This window comes from Octodon degus, unplaced genomic scaffold (genome assembly GCF_000260255.1).
Source record: "Octodon degus isolate 3935 unplaced genomic scaffold, OctDeg1.0 scaffold00116, whole genome shotgun sequence".
NCBI lineage: Eukaryota > Metazoa > Chordata > Mammalia > Rodentia > Octodontidae > Octodon > Octodon degus.
In genome coordinates this window covers 3,471,793-3,480,777 of record NW_004524692.1, presented here as the reverse complement: position 1 = coordinate 3,480,777, position 8,985 = coordinate 3,471,793, and the positions used below count along the sequence as shown (strand labels likewise).

Genomic DNA, 8,985 nt, shown 5'->3' with positions numbered 1-8,985 from the left:
TTAAGCTTTTTGACTTAAATTATAGTGTTAAAGCTACCTGCTGATTATCTAGAACTGATATACTAAACGGAATGACTAGAGAGAGGTTGCAGAGTTAATCTTTTGGGAAGTTACTACAGTGATTATAAATGAGGGAGATGGCAGGGGAGATATCTCAGTGGCCTAAGCACCTGCCTGGCAAGCACAAGGGCTGGGGTTCAATTCCTGTTACCACATGCTATGCCGACCCTGCCTCAGGAGTGCTGTGCTGGCCACTGAAACTGGTAATTCCAGTGCTAGGCAGGCTTAGACAGGAGGAGCACTACAAGTCTGAGCTGCATAGTGAGACCCTGTCCCAAATAAATAAATAAATAAATAAATAGGTAAACAAAAGATTATAAATGAGAAAGAGAGGTAAAGGGAGGGAGGAAAGGAAGGAGAGAGACGGAGAGAAAATAAAAGGATAGAAAAAGAGAGATCCAAAGACATTTGTAGGGGCTAGGGCGATAGCTCAGTGGAATGAGCACTTGCCTGGCAAATGCAACAGCCTGAGTTCAATTCCTGGTTCTGCCCCCGCCAAAAAAAAAAAAAAATTAAAAGACATCTACATTTAGGGCAGTGGCCTTTAACCATCAATATGTTTTGAATCCACTTATTAATATTGTCTCAAATCACAGCAAATGTAAGAGGTGATAATGACATCCTGGTGATATAGCAGTACAGCTTCAATAAATAACTTGCTACAAATAGAACATAGGTTCCCCACGCCTCTCCTAAAGAATCTTGCTGATGTAAGGTACGGTGGGAATGGAAAAGTCTCATGATAGGTGATATAAGACTAAACTTTCAGGATTTGGCCTTTGGAGAGTAAATGCCTTTAATGCATACCTCACTACTTTTTTTAAGATCTTGGCAGAAAGCTCTGAAAAACATAAAAAATATTATTTCTGTTAGAATAGTGCCATTTTTAGCTAAGCTCTGTTGAATCAGTAATTCAACACACAAGCATTGGTAGAAAGGGCAAGAATAAATAACTTTTAAGGTTCTCTAAGCATTTGAATTTACAATTTATAAAATTTCACCCATAAAAGGGAAAAAATGTAAAACTATAGATAAGTTCTACCCAGGCCTTTGTCATTAAGAAGGAAATGTCTTAAATATGAAGTACGTATATTTGGAGGTTGTCAACAACCTAAATGTTTCAAATATTATGGGATTTTACTAAGTGTAAGGCACTGTGTAAAGTACTAAATTTTGTGCTGGATCTAAAAAGCTCAGAATCTGGAGCAGAGAGTCTCAGTCACTTTCCTTGTCACTGACATACAATACTCAATATCTACAATGTAAATCTGAGGTGTATTTTGGCTCCTATTTCAGTCCATACTTGACTGATTCCAAGGCAGGACAGCATGACACAAGAGCACCATGGAGGAATGGCTGCTTACCTCATGGGGGGGGGGAGAGAGAGAGAGAGAGAGAGAGAGAGAGAGAGAGAGAGAGAGACAGAGACAGAGACAGAGACAGAGAGACAGAGACAGACAGAGAGAGAGAGAAGGAAAAAGGGAGGGAGGGAGAGAGGGAAAGAAAGACAGACAGAGACAAAGAGAGAGACAGAGAAAGAGAGACACAGAGACAGGGACAGGGACAGAGACAGAGACAGAGACAGAGACAGACAGACCCAAGGAAAGGAGATATACCTTTCCAGGGCACGGCCACAGTGATCTGCCTCTTCTAACTAAGTCTCACCTCCTAACAGCAGATCAACTCTAATGCCCCCCAAATCTAGTCACTTTCCAAAAGCCTGTAAGTGCATGAAGATCTGGGGAGACATTTATAAATCATAACCAGAGAAAACAACACTGAAAGTTATCAGTAATACATTTTTTGTTGTCCTCTATATTAATGTAAAACAGCACAAATATAAGTGAGATGAACTCAATCCTCCATCATGCCTATGAAATGCCTTTGTTGTTGCCTTCCTAAGGTTCATTTGTTCTTCTTTGTGAAGAACAGCAGTTCTTCAGTGGAGTTAAGATGACATACAGGATTCTAGAACAGGCAAGAAAGGGTTGGTTCTAGAGAACTTTTCAAATATACCAAAGAGAATTATCTGAACTATTTTTCTCACCTTTAAAGTTCTACAAGCACAATGAAGAAAATATGAAGGAGAAAAACATCCTCTTGGAGGCTACCAATCTTAATACTCTCTGGCCATGCACACCTATTTCTTTTGCTGATTCTTAAATGTGGTGGGATTCAGGGCTTGGTCCTTGGACTGATCCTTTCTATCTTCATTTACTCCAAAGTAATCTTCCTACTCTCAAGGCTTTCAACACCATGTGCATATTGATTAGCTCCTGACTTATAACTCTAGCCTAGACACACTGGCTCTTTACAGTGGTAACTATCTGTTTCTAGTCTTCAGCAATCACTATGCCCAGCCTCTGTAAGTCTGTCACTGTGAGAATGTTATTTAAATGCCACCTGGCATGCAGCCTTTTGAGATTGCCTTTTTCTTTTTTCTTTTTCTTTTTTTTTTTTTTTTTGGCTCAAGATTATTCCCTTGAAATCTACCCATATAACTGCACAGATCAATTATACATTCAATACTATGCTGAGTATGTAACACCGTTTATTTAAATATTTACCTACTGAGAGACATGTAAGCTATTTCCAACTATAGGTTAAATAAAGCTTTTGAGGACACTCACATACATAGTTTTGTGTGTGAATATATTTTTATTTCTTTGAAATAAATACCTAGGAGCATGACTATTGGGTTGAATGTTAAGTATATATTTAGATTTTTAAGGAATTATTTTCCAGTATAGCTGTACCATTTTACATTTTCATCAGAAATATGCGAGAGATCTAGTTTCTTCATCCTTGCCAATACTCAGCATCAATTTTTTTTACAAAAAATAGCCGTTTTAGAGTATGTGTGGTGGCATCTCACTGTGAGGATAATTTCCATTTCCCTAGTGATTAATTATGTTTGAACATGTTTTCATGAGTTTATTTGCTCTCTGAATTCTTGATGACTTATCTTTGCATGTATTTGTTAATTTTCCAATTATATTTTTCTTTTGTTATTGAGTTTTGAGAATTCTTTTTATTTTGTCTTTCATCAAAACCGTGAGTCTGTGGACTATCTTTTCATACTTTTTATAGCATCTTCTACAGAATAGAAGTAAAAAGTTTATTTATCTTACTTATTCCAGGTTTCTCATTTGACCAAAATCACTTTTTTTCTTATAACTAGCATGTTCTACATCACAAGTATTCTGCAAGCCATAGACATAGGGCCATCAAGATAGCTCAATGGACTAAGCACCTGCTTTGGCAAGTGTGGGGACCAGGGTTTGATCCCTGGTCCTGCATACTGCACTAGCCCTCCCCCCACCCCCCGGGCTTGCTGAGCTGGTGACTGAGTGGTGTGATGGTGCATGCCTGTAATCCAGCGCTGGGGAGGCTGAAAGCAGGAGAATCATTATGAGTCCAAGTTTTGAAGTGACACCCTGTACCAAACACATAAATGAAAAAAACAAAAACAAACAAACCTGTAGACACAAGTATTCTGAGATTTAGAATGTCATTTTAGTCATTTCCTGACTTCCATTCCCAACAGCTAAGTTTACCTATCTGACAGCCTCAATTCTTTCAGGGTTCTACTTTCTACTACAAACCAAGAGATGGGAACTAATTTGAAAAAAGAAAATTATGGCAGTGAGGCACATATTACTGTTAGACCTGCTTTCTGGAGACAAGTGTAAGCCAAATGAATAATATGAGTGAGTAGGAATTTTAGTTTATATAAGAGCTGTTTGGGGAAAACAAATGAACAAAAAAACCCTTACATTCCTAACAGGGAAGTACTAGACTTCCTATCCTGGATTTATGACTAGTTCTTTCTGTGGCTTTGGATAGGCCACTCTACACTTTGCCTGAGTTTCCTCATCTGTAAGACTCTAGAGCCTGGAGAAAAATGAATTTCTACAATTCTAAGCCATATCAATGCATCAATCAATTGCAGGTGAGGATCTCACCTGTTACAAAAAAATGTGCTGTATGATTCTGATTCAGAACACTCAACTACAGTGATAATTTGAGCATATGGTGTGCTTAAATGATTCTGAAAATCCCTCCAGAGTAAGGTAATTTTTGCACTAACTGCCTAATAAAGATAGAGATGGTTTCTACTTCTTGTAGCATCAAAATGTTGAAGGAATCCCCACTTTCTCTAGGTTTCCTGTGATAGAGCACTGGGAAGTCCACATACTGTTTCTCTGATTTTTTAAAATGTCTAATCTAAATCCACATTGAAAATCAGTGAAGAGGAACAAATTATTAAGAGATGCCCCATTCTTCCTAAGTGCCAACTAGGGGAAGGAGAGAACAGCAGTGAGAGAAGAAAAGGAAGAACATGATGAGTAGGCTAGTGATGAGTGATTAGTCAAGAGGCAGGTACACATCCATCCAATAAGAGGATCAGATGTACTGGTTTATGATTAATTACAACAGCATCTTTGCTTAAAAGGAATTTCACAAAGAAAAATACATCTCCTGGTGATTTGAAAGTCAGTTCAAAAGATGCTTTTCTCCCCATCTGTCATCCCAAAACTAAAGAACAAAGAATACTGTACAAACAAAGAAGGAAGAGCAGACAAAAGTAATAGCCCAAGAACGCTGATGTGCTGATGCTAGAGGAGAGACAGGTACAAATTTCAGTGCCTCTCTACAGATAATGAAGCTGAAGAGGAAAATTCAACTTGTTGTTTAGAAAAACTACTTGTTTAATTGGATCAAAATTGCTTAACACTCTCAGATTTGAAAAGTAACCCACCCAACCATCTTTTTCTTGTTTTTGTGCTCAAAATTTTTCCAAAGTAATCATTAATTTCCCCAAATTTCTTTTCCAAGATAATCATTCATTTTTCCATTTATCTTGAAGATTTGTTTTGACTTTTACTATAGGCCACATATTACTTATTACTTTAGATATTGAGGATATAAAATTTATTAAGACACAATTGCTTATACTGAGGAACTGACATTCTAGTCCAGTCTAGTCAAGTTAAGGAAACAAAATAAACAGATAATATGATATTTGTTTTGTTTGTTTGTCTGTTTTTTTAGATGTGTACTCAGAGCTGTGAAAGGAAAAAGGAAGGATGCTTATTTGCCTAAAAAAGTGGGAAGTCAATGGAGGGAAGATTTGTAGTTGGGGACCGTAAGGTTCAGAGAGGCTTCACAGTCAAAGAGGAATCTCTTGTTCCATCAGTTTTGTTTTCTTGGAGGCAAAGAGTTGGTGAGAAGGATGAGCATTTACGTAGAGTGCAGTTGGGTAGATAACTTGAGATTTCCAGACTGCAAATGTAACACAAAATCTTCCCCTTTCCAGTTCTGTTATTTCTCACACATTCACAACTAATCTTGTTTTTTTGCCTTTCATTTATTTTGCTTTTTACCAAAAAGACATACTTGAAAATAGCTTGGCAGGATGTCAACACTGGAAAGTATCACACAATGTAACTATAGGTAACATTTCCAGAAAGGAAACAGGCTTAGAGAAAAGACAGCAACACACAGTATTCTGACACAGCTGGGACTAAACTTCTAATCCAGCTCTTTTTCTTTTCTCCATTATTTCTTCTCACCCCCCTTCCTGTGGGGATATACTTACAATCTCCCTAGGGTGCTAGATAATACTTGTATACTCCAGCTATTTTCATTTTCACATAATTTTCCCATGAAGATTTTGTTGTTTCCTCTTTCAGACATGACCCAGGAACCTTAGGCTGTCCTCATCATCTGATCCCGGAGGCACCTTAAAAGACAGTGTTCCCCAGGGAGTGTATGATTGGAGATTGTTGGGCCTCGGCTGCTACATTCCCACCAGCCGTGGCCCTCTCCACAGTATGAGGATACAAACAAGTCTCATTCCATGTTGAGGAATTTATGCCCCTAGCCAGTCTGGTTTCTTCCAATGCCATTTGCAACCTTTGTGGTTTGAATCTGCTAATAGAAAAATTAATTGTTGGTTTTGAATGTTATTGGACAAGAAACCCAACTAACTTTCTCAGGCCACTGTTCTGGGAAAATTTCAGCTTCAGGAAGATTGTATTTCAGACATCCCCTAGGAAACAACTCAGAAAATGGGGCCATTTTCAGAAGAACTTAGTTGTGGGTGGTAAGAGATGGATATAAATCAGGAATAAATATAGCTTACATGAGTCAAAGTCCTTCTGTCTTTCCAAAAAGGCTTATTCAGGATCTCCACAACAAAGAGTTATTACATGTACCACATTTATAGATGATTTGGGAAAACAAAAAGCTCTCATCTGGTAAAAAGTTTCTTTCTCTAATGACACTCTTTCTGGTTTGGCCAGAAGTTTTTCTGCGTGATATATGCCTTGAGTTAATTAACTAAAGCTCATCGCCTTCTCTTTCAAGGGAGACATAGAAAGTATAAATATATTGCCCTGTTCTCTCACTCTTTCTGGAAACCCCTCCCGTCCAGCCCAAGCTCAGGCCCAGTGAGTGTGAGCTCCTGTGCTCCTCTGCACTGGTTGGATCACCCCGGATCAAGCCCAGGCTAGCCCCTGACATGAGGACCTCCAGAGCTCCAGCCCCCAAGCCCGCTGAGTGAGTGAGAACTTCTGGGATGCTCTCCAGACCCCCATATCCAGTCCAGCCCAAGCCCCGCGAGTGTGTGGGAGAGCATCCAGCTTCCCTGTGCCCATGGGCCCTCTCCAGACCAAAACCCAGGCACACCATGTGAGATCCTCTGCCATGCCCTCAGGACCTCTCCACCCCTCCGGAGCACCCGTCCCAAGCCTGCAGACTGAGAACTTCTGCAACGCTCTCAGGATCCCCAGATCCAGCCCAAGCCCAGGCCCAGCTACTGTGTAGGAGAGCTTTTGGGCTCCCCTGTGCCCTCTGGACCAGGGGCACAACAGAGGGACACCACAGGTTCACTGTTGGGCCAGAGGGGCACAACAGGTTCACTTCCAAGGGCCGCAGCAGGAAAGAGCTGAACACAACAGCTAGACCCAAGCCAAGCATAACTGGATAAACTTAAACTTAATAGATTTGTACCCAAATTTCATTAGGAGCTAAGGTTATAACTGCACCAAAGCTCTACACCAAAGGCCAGAGGTCAGTGCTATATGAAATGACAGACAAGGAGCAAAATGCAATCTCAGGCCTCGAGCCCCCCATAACAAGTGCAGAGGACACTAGCTCAGCTGAAATGTATGAATTAATAGCATCAGAAGTAAAGAAACAACAGCAGAATGGTATAGAGGAACTCGGAATTAATTTCTGGACCAAAAAAAAAAAAAAAACATCTCTGAATTCATAGCATCTGAAGTAAAGAATCAAATACAGAAACATATGGAAGAAACCCAATGGCCACCCAGAACAAGTGCAGAGGACACTAGCTCAGCTGAAATGTATGAGTTAATAGCATCGGAACTGAAGAAGCAACAGCAGAAAGGTATAGAGGAACTCAGAGCAGAATTAATTTCTGAAATAAAAAAAGAAATCTCTGAATTCATAACATCTGAAGTAAAGAATCAAATACAGAAATATATGGAGGAAACCCAATCTGAAAAAAACCTCTGCAGTAAAAGAATTAATAGCTGCTTCTAAAGAAGACATTGTTTAAAAAAATAGAAGAGAAGAGAAAACTGATGGATTCCTTGAATGAGCAATACAGGAAAGAAACAGATCACATGAAGCAGAGTCAAAGAGAGATAGAGGAAATTAAAATCTCAGTCACAAGCCTGCAAAACCATTTGAGTGAAAGTGAAGACAGAGTTTCAGATCTTGAAGATGCTGGTGCAGCTACTGAAGAGGTAAGAAAAGATTGCTTAAAAACAACTAGGATGCACAAAAAAATAATTCATCACCTGCAAGATGATGCAAAGGTGAGCAATGTGAGACTAACAGGCATTAATGAGAAAGGAGTCAATACAAATGATATAAAAAGAATATAGGCAGAAGTAATAGCAGAAAACTTCCCAAATATGAGGAAACAATCTGACCTTCAGGTAACCAAAGCATACAGAAAGCCAAATAACTTCAACCCAATTAAAAACACACTGAGACATATAATGCCAAGGTTCCAGAACTCCAGCACAAAAATAATATACTGAAAGCCACTGCAGAAAAAAAGCAGATCACATTCAAAGGAAAACCCATCAGAATTATGGCTGACTTCTCTTCACAAACCATGAAGGCAAGAAGAGCATGGAGCAGAGTACTCCAAGTCCTCTATGAAAACAAATTCCACTCCAGACTACTATAACCTGAAAAACACTCTTTTAAGATTGATGGAGAAGTGAAATACTTCCATGACAAAGAACAACTAAAGAATTTCATGACAACACAGCCAACCCAACCCAGACTACTGAAAGATGTCCTAGAGAAGGACCAAATGATCAGAACTCCATGAACAAGAACAGAAGGAATCCACTAAATAGGGCAAACAATTAAGGACAAAAAGGAGTAAACAACAGCAAGTAAACAACATGTCAACTGTAAGACAACATCAATGTAAATGGACTCAATTCACCAATTAAGAGAAATAGACTGGCACAGTGGATTAGGAACAAAATCCAACAATATGCTATATACAAGAAACACACTTAACTCATAAAGAAATTCATACGCTAAAAGTCAAAGGATGGAAAATAATAATACACGCCCCGGCACCTCAGAAAAAAGCAGGGGTAGCAATCCTGTTCTCAGGCAGTCTCAACTTCAAACCAACAATGATCAAATGAAATAAAGAAGGCCACTGTATACTAGTTAGGGGAAAAATTCAAGAGGAAGAGGTAACACTCATAAAGATGTATGCACCAAACACGGGAGCACCCAACTATAAAAAGCAAATCTTAATGGACATGAAAAATCTAATATTCAATACCACAATTTTAACAGGAGACCTTAACACACCCTTATCTCCAAAAGATAGGTCAACCAGACAAAAACTTAGCAAAG

At 39.1% G+C, this 8,985-nt stretch overlaps 1 long non-coding RNA gene across 1 annotated transcript in view; it reads right to left on the bottom strand.

Annotated features, from left to right (window-relative positions):
- Positions 1–1,855: 1,855 nt before the first annotated feature.
- LOC111812200 overlaps positions 1,856–8,985 on the bottom strand; it is a 53,308-nt gene continuing 46,178 nt past the window's right edge. The window contains exon 4 of the long non-coding RNA XR_002817772.1: positions 1,856–2,028. This is a non-coding gene — a long non-coding RNA (uncharacterized LOC111812200). The remainder of the gene's footprint in view (positions 2,029–8,985) is intronic.